Genomic DNA, 9,744 nt, shown 5'->3' on the forward strand with positions numbered 1-9,744 from the left:
TCTTTGTTTAGAAAACCTGGCTGCTTGTTCAGTCTTTTATTACACATCTCCGTAAACAAATTGGGAGAAATTTGGCTCTCTGTATTCCCTGATAAGATGTAGGAAAACTCTATCCTTCTCAAACTCTTCCAAAAAATTGCAGAGGAAGGAACACTCCCAAACGCATTCTATGAGGCCACCATCACCCTGATACCAAAACCAGACAAATATACTACAAAAAAAGAAAATTACAGACCAATATCACTGATGAATATAGATGCAAAAATCCTCAACAAAATACTAGCAAACAGAATCCAACAACACATTAAAAGGATCATACACCACGATCAAGTGGGATTTATCCCAGGGATGCAAGGATTCTTCAATATATGCAAATCAATCAATGTGATACACCATATTAACAAATTGAAGAATAAAAACCATATGATCATCTCAATAGATGCAGAAAAAGCTTTTGACAAAATTCAACACCCAGTTATGATAAAAACTCTCCAGAAAGTGGGCATAGAGGGAACCTACCTCAACATAATAAAGGCCATATATGACAAACCCACAGCAAACATCATTCTCAATGGTGAAAAACTGAAAGCATTTCCTCTAAGATCAGGAACGAGACAAGGATGTCCACTCTCACCACTATTATTCAACATAGTTCTGGAAGTCCTAGCCACGGCAATCAGAGAAGAAAAAGAAATAAAAGGAATACAAATTGGAAAAGAAGAAGTAAAACTGTCACTCTTTGCGGATGACATGATACTATACATAGAGAATCCTAAAACTGCCACCAGAAAACTGCTAGAGCTAATTAATGAATATAGTAAAGTTGCAGGATACAAAATGAATGCACGGAAATCTCTTGCATTCCTATACAGTAATGATGAAAAATCTGAAAGAGAAATTATGGAAACACTCCCATTTACCATTGCAACAAAAAGAATAAAATACCTAGGAATAAACCTACCTAGGGAGACAAAAGACCTGTATGCAGAAAACTATAAGACACTGATGAAAGAAATTAAAGATGATACCAACAGATGGAGAGATATACCATGTTCTTGGATTGGAAGAATCAACATTGTGAAAATGAGTATACTACCCAAAGCAATATACAGGTTCAATGCAATCCCTATTAAATTACCAATGGCATTTTTTACGGAGCTAGAACAAATCATCTTAAAATTTGTATGGAGTCACAAAAGACCCCAAATAGCCAAAGCAGTCTTGAGGGAAAAAAATGGAGCTGGAGGAATCAGACTCCCTGACTTCAGAGTATACTACAAAGCTACAGTAATCAAGACAATATGGTACTGGCACAAAAACAGAAACATAGATCAATGGAACAAGATAGAAAAGCCCAGAGATTAACCCACGCACCTATGGCCAACTAATCTATGACAAAGGAGGCAAAGATATACAATGGAGAAAAGACAGTCTCTTCAATAAGTGGTGCTGGGAAAACTGGACAGCTACATGTAAAAGAATGAAATTACAACACTGCCTAACACCATACACAAAAATGAACTCAAAATGGATTCGAGACCTAAATGTAAGACCGCACGCTATAAAACTCTTAGAGGAAAACATAGGAAGAACACTCTTTGACATAAATCACAGCAAGATCTTTTTCGATCCACCTCCTAGAGTAATGGAAATAAAAACAAAAATAAACAAATGGGACCTAATGAAACTTCAAAGCTTTTGCACAGCAAAGGAAACCGTAAACAAGACGAAAAGACAACCCTCGGAATGGGAGAAAATATTTGCAAACGAATCAACGGACAAAGGATTAATCTGCAAAATATATAAACAGCTCATTCAGCTCAATATTAAAGAAACAAACACCCCAATCCAAAAATGGGCAGAAGACCTAAATAGACATTTCTCCAAAGAAGACATACAGATGGCCACGAAGCACATGAAAAGATGCTCAACATCGCTAATTATTAGAGAAATGCAAATCATAACTACAATGAGGTATCACCTCACTCCTGTTAGAATGGGCATCATCAGAAAATCTACAAACAACAAATGCTGGAGAGGGTGTGGAGAAAAGGGAACCCTCTTGCAATGTTGGTGGGAATGTAAATTGATACAGCCACTATGGAGAACAATATGGAGGTTCCTTAAAAATCTAAAAATAGAATTACCATATGACCCAGCACACACACACACACACACACACACACACACACACACATTCAGACACCAGTAGCAAATAATGCAGGTTTCCATCCTTCTGGTCCTTCTGACCAACCAGATGTTGCTTTCGGCTTGATTAATCCATTCACACAAAGCGGGTTCACAGAACTCAGAGAAACATTTTACTTACTAGATAACCATTTTACTTACTACATCTTACAAGTTTTATATATATATATATATAGACTCAGGAATAGCCAGATGGAAGAGATGCATAAGGTAAGGCATAGGGAAAGTGTCTAAATCTTTCATGGTCTCTGAGCATGCCACTCTCCTCATATCTCCACATGTTCACTGACTCAGAAGCAATCCAAACCCCCTCCTTTTGGGTTTTTATGGAGGCTTATTAACATAAGCATGATTGATTAAATCATTTGCCTTTGGTGAATGATTCAACCTCCAGCCCCTCTGACCTCTTCAGAGGGGTGGGAATGTAAGCTCCAACCCTCTAATCACTTGGTTGGCTCCACTAGCAACCAGCCTCCGTCCTTAGACACCTTTATTGCTCTCAGCACTTAGGAAATTCCAAGGGTTTTAGCAGCTCTGTGCCAGAAACATTGAAGACCAAATATCTATTTCCTATTATATCACACAACTACCTTCAATTTCTACAGCACTGCCTTCAAGAGGTTGCCCAGTCCATATTTCAGTATTTCCAATGATAGGAAACAATTCCCCTCAAAGCAGCTTTGACATTTATGTATAGAACACTTAAACTTTAATTTAGGAAAAAGAAGGATCTTCCATATCCATGGGGCTTTCCCTATGCATCCCAGTGATACTCTTTGAAGACCGTATCAATCAAGAATAAGCTTGACATTTTATTGTCACAAATAATTCCTCCAAATCTCAGGGGTTTAAAACAACAAAGGTTCATTTCCCGCTCCTTGTGCATGGGCTGCACATGGGCTGGCTAGGCGTTCTGCTCTCCGCTCTCCTTATTCCTGCCCCCAGCTTGACGAAGCCACCTCTCTCAGTCGTCTTTGTAGAGAGAAGAATTCTGGAGCCTCACACTGGCAGTGTGAGTTCTGGCCCAAAAGTAACACACATCACTTCCACCCAAAATTGTTGACCACCATCTTCTTTTTAGGGAAACCACTGCCCAAAACTGCCTGCCCTGACCAGGCCCGATAGTAACCACTTGCACAAGTTATCTTACAACAGGAGGTCCTGGTAAGGAACGCGGAACTAACAAACTACCACCAACCGGAAGAATTCAGGAAAGGTCAAAAGGAGAGAGGAGACTCCAGTCCATATGTCCTACCAACCTCCCAGAATCCTTCTCGCTGGAACCTATCTTAGCTGAGCAATGTGTGCACCACCAGAAAGGATCCTGAGGCAGAATGATCGGCCAGAGACAACCCGGAAACTAACCCCATTACCATAAAACCTGAGACTGTGAGCCACATGGCAGAGCAGTTCTCCTGGGTTCCCTTACCCTGCTGCTCTCCGCCCGGACACCCCTTCCTAATAAAGTCTCTTGCATTGTCAGCACGTGTGTCTCCTCAGAAAATTCATTTCTGAGTGGTAGACAAGAGCCCACTCTTGGGCCCTGGAAGAGGTCCCTCTTCCTGCAACATTATCATGTGTCTCTCCATTTTCTAGACTCCTTAGGCAAAAATCATTGTGAACAATACTACTGAAGAGTACAGAAACCATACAGAAAAATTCTAATCCCTCCCTGTTAAATATGACACTTGACAAAACCATCAAGCTATGCATTCACAAAACTGGGTCTCGAACTCAGATCACTTAGGTCATGATTCAGAACCTTTTCCCACTATGCTATGTTAGGACTTTTATACCAAGACAATGTAGTTGGGTTAATAATGCCTTTACTTCATTTTTTTTTTTCCATAAATTGATTCAGTAGGGAGGCTTTGGAAGCCCCTAAAACACTTGCCTTAAACTGAAAAGCAACTGGAAAATAATCCCACTGCCTTTTGAAATGTTTGACCTAGTAAAGATTAGATGTCTGGGAGGCTTTTATGTTCTGAATATAGGGAATAAAAAGAAAACAATCTTCCTAAGACGTTAAGAAACAGGCGGAAAAACTCTTGACTCCCACTTTGCTATTTTGATTAGCTTGTTGACACTTCAGTTCTTTGAGTAATAGCAGTGGCAACAGCTAGAGTTTAGCCAAGATAAAAGTATATATAATAGTGTGGCAGCCCCTGCAGAACCACATACCACTGTAAATGCTTTAGCTCAATCCTATTTGCTCATAGGTCTGTGCAAAGTAACAAATGGTTCTGAAACACTTATTCCAAATAGCTTTCTTATTATTACTTTAAAGATAACTTGGCTGCCAAATACTTGCTCCCTGGTGAAAAAGAATGCATATATGGGAGGAGGATTTATGTATCAAGATATGCTGCTTATTTTGCTCCCGCTGATACAATGCACATCTAATGAATTAGAGATAATCTTCCTCTCTTCCCCAAATTGTAGACAAATGAGTATGTCGTTCCTCCCTCCCTTCAATTCATCCTGGTCATAGTTATTTTCTTTAAGAATATTATTCCCCTGCTCAAATCTTAAATGGCTTCCCAATGCGAGAAGAATAAAACCGAAAATATTCAACCGAACATTCACAGCCCTAGGATTGAAGACCCTGCTGAGTTTTCCAGACTAAGTATAACACTCACCTTCTCGCCTCCACTCAACTAGGCCAGACTTCCCTCCCTCCATCAGAGGACAGGCACTTACTCAAGTCATTTCTTTCAAAAGTATAATTTTTCAAAGTTCAATTAAAATCCCACTTTCTACAGGAAGCCCTTCCAGATATCCCAGTGAGAATGGACCCAGCATTTTCCCAGCATGCTAGTTGTACCTCTGTGATAACTCTTTTCCCATTCTCCACTCGGGCAGACTCTTCATGAATGTGTCTGATTTCCCCCACAACATAGAGTAGGATCCCTTGTAAAGTAGAGGCCAAGATTCCTTATCTCTGGATTTTCCACATCTCCTTGCACTGAGTATGATCCCTAGCAGGACCCTGTGGGGCTCCTGGGCACAAAAGCCTATATCGGTGTCCCCCATTTCTTGATTACAGGAAATAGGCTTCATTCAGCCTCCATGACCTTCCCTGAGTTCCAACGAGAAGGTTCAAATAGTTGCTGATTAGGGAAGGGAGGGGATGCAGACAAGGGAGGAATAGTCAAAAGAAACAATACTGCAGCCTTGGGGCAGGGTCCTGGTTCCCCCTCAAGGGATACACATAACAATATCTTTGAGCTGTTTTGCAGATACTGAAAGCCCCACCAGGGGGGAGAAGTTAACTGCTACCCACAAACACACAAACCCCAGAACCAGTTGGAACCGTAAGGTTGATGATGCTGACTCCCACTTACCTCACCACCAACCAATCAGAGGAATGTCCATGAGCTGATCACGCCCTCCTCTTTGACCGAGTACTATAAAACTCCTCACAACCCTCTCCGGGTCAGGGACACAGAGTTTTGAGGGCAATTGCCTGCTCTAGCCCCCTTTGCCTGGCAAAGCAATAAAGCTATTCTTTTCTACTTCACCCAAAACTCTGTCTTGAGATTTAATTCGGTGTTAGGGTACAGATGCCGGATTCGGCTTCAAGTATGAGCTCCCCTACTTGCTCCCCTATCCCGCAAAAAAACAAAAGCTTAAATAAATTGCCAAAGTACTCGATCTTCTTCCTCCCTAGGCCAAACAATGTCCTGACCAGTGGTCTCTCTTCTTTTTCCCCACACCAGCATAGAAATGCCATCTCTGCATTTATGTTTGCCTGTCACCATGTTCATGTAACTGAACAAAAGTGACAGCCCTGTCCATCCCATGTCCTGTGTAATCCACCCAACTCCCTTCATCTCCATCTAAAACTGTTTTTTACACTGCCTAAAATTTAACCATAGAGAAGCAGTACTTTGAATATTTACCCTTCAAAGATTTTTATTAAAATACAAGGAACCTCATGAGAAGTGGTGCCTTAATTTAAACCATCATCAGCCATTGTTTTAGCAAGGACTAGGGGAAAACAGGCTGAGGATTGGGCCATTTTTGAATGGGATTGGAAATGTAGAGACAGGAAAAAGAAGAAATGGTATCTGGTCAGGAGGTAGATGTTGGGGAGGTGGTGAAAAAGTACCAAAAATAAATATTCAACTTCCTCATAAATTTGCAACAGACGAAATCTTCCTGAGCTGGTGTCCCTGTGTGAAGCAATGTATTAAGGACATAAGACATACAGATCCACTGCAAATTAAGAATGTTAATAAACTGAGCTGAGACTCAGAGAGTTCAAATAACTAGGGTTGAGAAGAATATTCGAAGTTTATTTATTTTTTTTTTTTTTATTTTATTTTATTTTATTTTTTTATTTTTGGCTGTGTTGGGTCTTCGGTTCGTGCGAGGGCTTTCTCCAGTTGCGGCAAGCGGGGGCCACTCTTCATCGCGGTGCGGGGACCGCTCTTCATCGCGGTGCGCGGGCCTTTCTCTATCGCGGCCCCTCCCGTCACGGGGCACAGGCTCCAGACGCGCAGGCTCAGCAATTGTGGCTCACGGGCCCAGCTGCTCCGTGGCATGTGGGATCTTCCCAGACCAGGGCTCGAACCCGTGTCCCCTGCATTAGCAGGGAGATTCTCAACCACTGCGCCACCAGGGAAGCCCCGAAGTTTATTTTTAAAGGAGCCCAGAGATTGAGGTAAAACCCACAACTGTAAAGAACACCTTTCCATCAGGGACTTAGCTTCTACGTATGAATTGTAAGTAAAGCAAGCAGCCTTAGAAAGCAGAATCAGATGATTACTGGTGCCTAGGAAAACCTCTGGCCTAAAGAAGTAATCTGAAGTTAGCCCCATCTTCCTCTAAACCCATTTGGTAGGGTTTTGAAAATCTCCTGCATGAACCTAATACACTTGACATGAATTCATGGAAGTAAATGAGGTTAACAGGATCTGACCAACATCTTAGTGTCTCTTCCAAAGGATGGGCAGTGTATCCATCATGAGGAAGGGAATATGAAATGCTCACAAATCCCATGATTAAAATGCCTCTTGGTCTATAAATCATGTTTCCCTGCTGTTCATAGCTCTGAAAAGGATTAGAGAGAAACCGACTCCTGGGTGTGACAACTGGGGTCACTGAAGATTCGATGTTGCCATGAGCCCACAGAGTCTGCCCTGCAGAAAGCAGTAAAATGATCAAACCCCCACTCCTTCTGCTGGAATATTTACTGTTGACACAAGAGTTCAGCTGTAGACTATGAGCAAAAACCTTCTGTCAATCACTTTCAGTCCTGAATCGGATAAAAAGAGCTAGAGATCTTGCAAGACAGTTGAAGATTGCTACCTGACAGGGAGCTGGGAGTAGTGCAACTAGCATATGGGTAATTTTTAAGGCTACTTTTAAGTGTGAAGCCCTTTGACTGGTTCTCCATCTCTTGGGTGTCCCAAAATTTCCATCTCACTGAAATTTGGAAAAGAATTCAGGTTCTGTCTTTCCCCAGAGAGGGGAAGCAGCCACAAGCTTTACAAACCTACAGTTTGTACATACAGCAAAGTTAGATTCGCTTACTATTGGAGCCTGACAATACTTGATACCTGATAAAAATCATTGTCAAATAACACTTATAAGAACCCAATTGCATGAGATGGGGTACTATGTTGAGGATCACAGTTACAGCAAAGGCCTCCAGGTGCCCAGAGTTTAAGGCAAGCAAATGAGTACATAGGAAAGGCAAAATTTTTAAATGGCAGACCAAATTTGAATGGACCAAGTAACTGCTTTGCCATTGTACATTCTTCCTATTCCCCGTCACCCATCCATCTATCCATCTCCCCAAAACATACCCCAACCATAGTGACAAAGGTGGAGGCAAAGCCCGGAAGGACAGTCCACAGGTACTGAGATGCTCAGGGTTGGGAAGGACTTTGATGCTTGTGAAATCCAATCCGTGGTACCTTTGAATTTCCTCTGCCATGACTCCACCAAGTAATTACTTGGCACATGTCCTAGGACCTTCAGGGACTGGGAATCCACCACTTTCTAAAACAACAAAAAAAATCTCAACATGTTTAGGCAGATAAAACATATTTAGGCAGATATAACAAAAAATTCTTCCTTGTAAGGACAAATCCACTTCCCCAGAGACTGTTGCTTCTGGTCGCATCTTTTAGGGCCACAGAGAAAAAAAAATCAACATTCCTCTTCCATAAGACAATCCTTCTAATGTTTGAAGACTGTTATCTCAGCCCTTCAAGTCTTTTCTTCAGCTGCACAGCCCTATTTCCCCAAACGTCCAGATTTCATTTCCCCACTGTGATCCAAACTTTCTCCTGAATGTGTCCTAGTTGCTTTGTATTTATCTTAGTCTACATTCCCCAGAACTTAACGCAGTATTCCAACTAAGGTCTGACCAAGGCAGAGTAGAGTGGGGTTCTTACCTCCCCCACCAGAGATACTACTCTTAAGACTGGCTTTTTGGTAGCCGCATCCAACTGCTAACTGCTACGGGGCTGATACAGCCACTTTAAAGTAGCCAAGTCATACTTCAAAACCACTATTTCTTACCAAGTAATGTAGCTGTCTGGGTTATCCAGACCTCTTCTATCCCTCAACCAAAGACCATCCATAAGCCTCACTCCACCAACATAAAAGCACAAGAAATGGGTAAAGTTTTCTGTTTTGTACATTCCTTTGAAAAAGCTGAAAATTATTTGATTTGCCCAAGACTCCTCAAAATACCCCAGGTCAAAAATTGTCATCTCAAAACGTTACGCAACTTGGTGAGCTAATTTCGTGAATCTTTAAATCCCATGAAGGATACCTAATACGTTAAACCATTAAATGGATCCTGCCTAATTAACAGTAAATCCTAGGGCAAAGAGTGCAGGTCTGTCATTAAAGCCACCTGAGTCTGAATCTCAGCCATATTCATAAAGTGCTGTTGGCCCAGGACAACTTATTCTGAGTCTTGCTTTCCTCACCTAGAAATGGGGCTAATACACCCATCTTGCCATATCCTTGTATAAAGTACTTGACACAATGCCTGGTCTGTGGCAGATGGGCAGTACATGGTATGTTTCCCCTCGCAGCACAGATTATTACAGTTTACACCCCATTTCCCTTGGTAGATACCTAGCTCTTAGAGAAAGAGCCTGGGACTTGCTTGTCTTCACATCCCCCAGACCCTCAACACCAGCGTAAGTGGACACACATTCCTCTTGAATATAAATGTGAGCATTTGGCTTTAAATTCAGTTGTATATCACATAGAAATAATTACATTTCTGCTCTGGCCTCTCAGTTTCAAAGGGATATTTTTTAATTCCCAGGGAATAGCTAAGATTACCTATTATAAAAAAGCAAAAAGATAGACTCTACTCAAGTCTCGGGCAATCGTGTTCAAATGGTGCTCTAAGTCTCGGAAAACAGGTTGACGTTGACATTTCTAATATTCTTAATGTTGACCCAATTTTAAGCTCTATTTCTCTCCTCAAGCAACCGCGTTTCAAGACACAGCCAGAAACAGAGGGGCAAGACGAGGCTCTGACAGGGAAAGCCAACCTCTGAT

General features: G+C 41.6%; 1 protein-coding gene across 1 annotated transcript in view; it reads right to left on the bottom strand.

The window, feature by feature from the left end:
- Positions 1–8,195, bottom strand: part of LOC130707153 (peroxisomal multifunctional enzyme type 2-like) — a 67,795-nt gene extending 59,600 nt beyond the window's left edge. The window contains exon 1 of the mRNA XM_057540377.1: positions 8,022–8,195. The gene's annotated coding sequence lies outside the window, so the exon portion shown is untranslated. The remainder of the gene's footprint in view (positions 1–8,021) is intronic.
- Positions 8,196–9,744: the final 1,549 nt, after the last annotated feature.

This window comes from Balaenoptera acutorostrata, chromosome 2 (genome assembly GCF_949987535.1).
Source record: "Balaenoptera acutorostrata chromosome 2, mBalAcu1.1, whole genome shotgun sequence".
NCBI lineage: Eukaryota > Metazoa > Chordata > Mammalia > Artiodactyla > Balaenopteridae > Balaenoptera > Balaenoptera acutorostrata.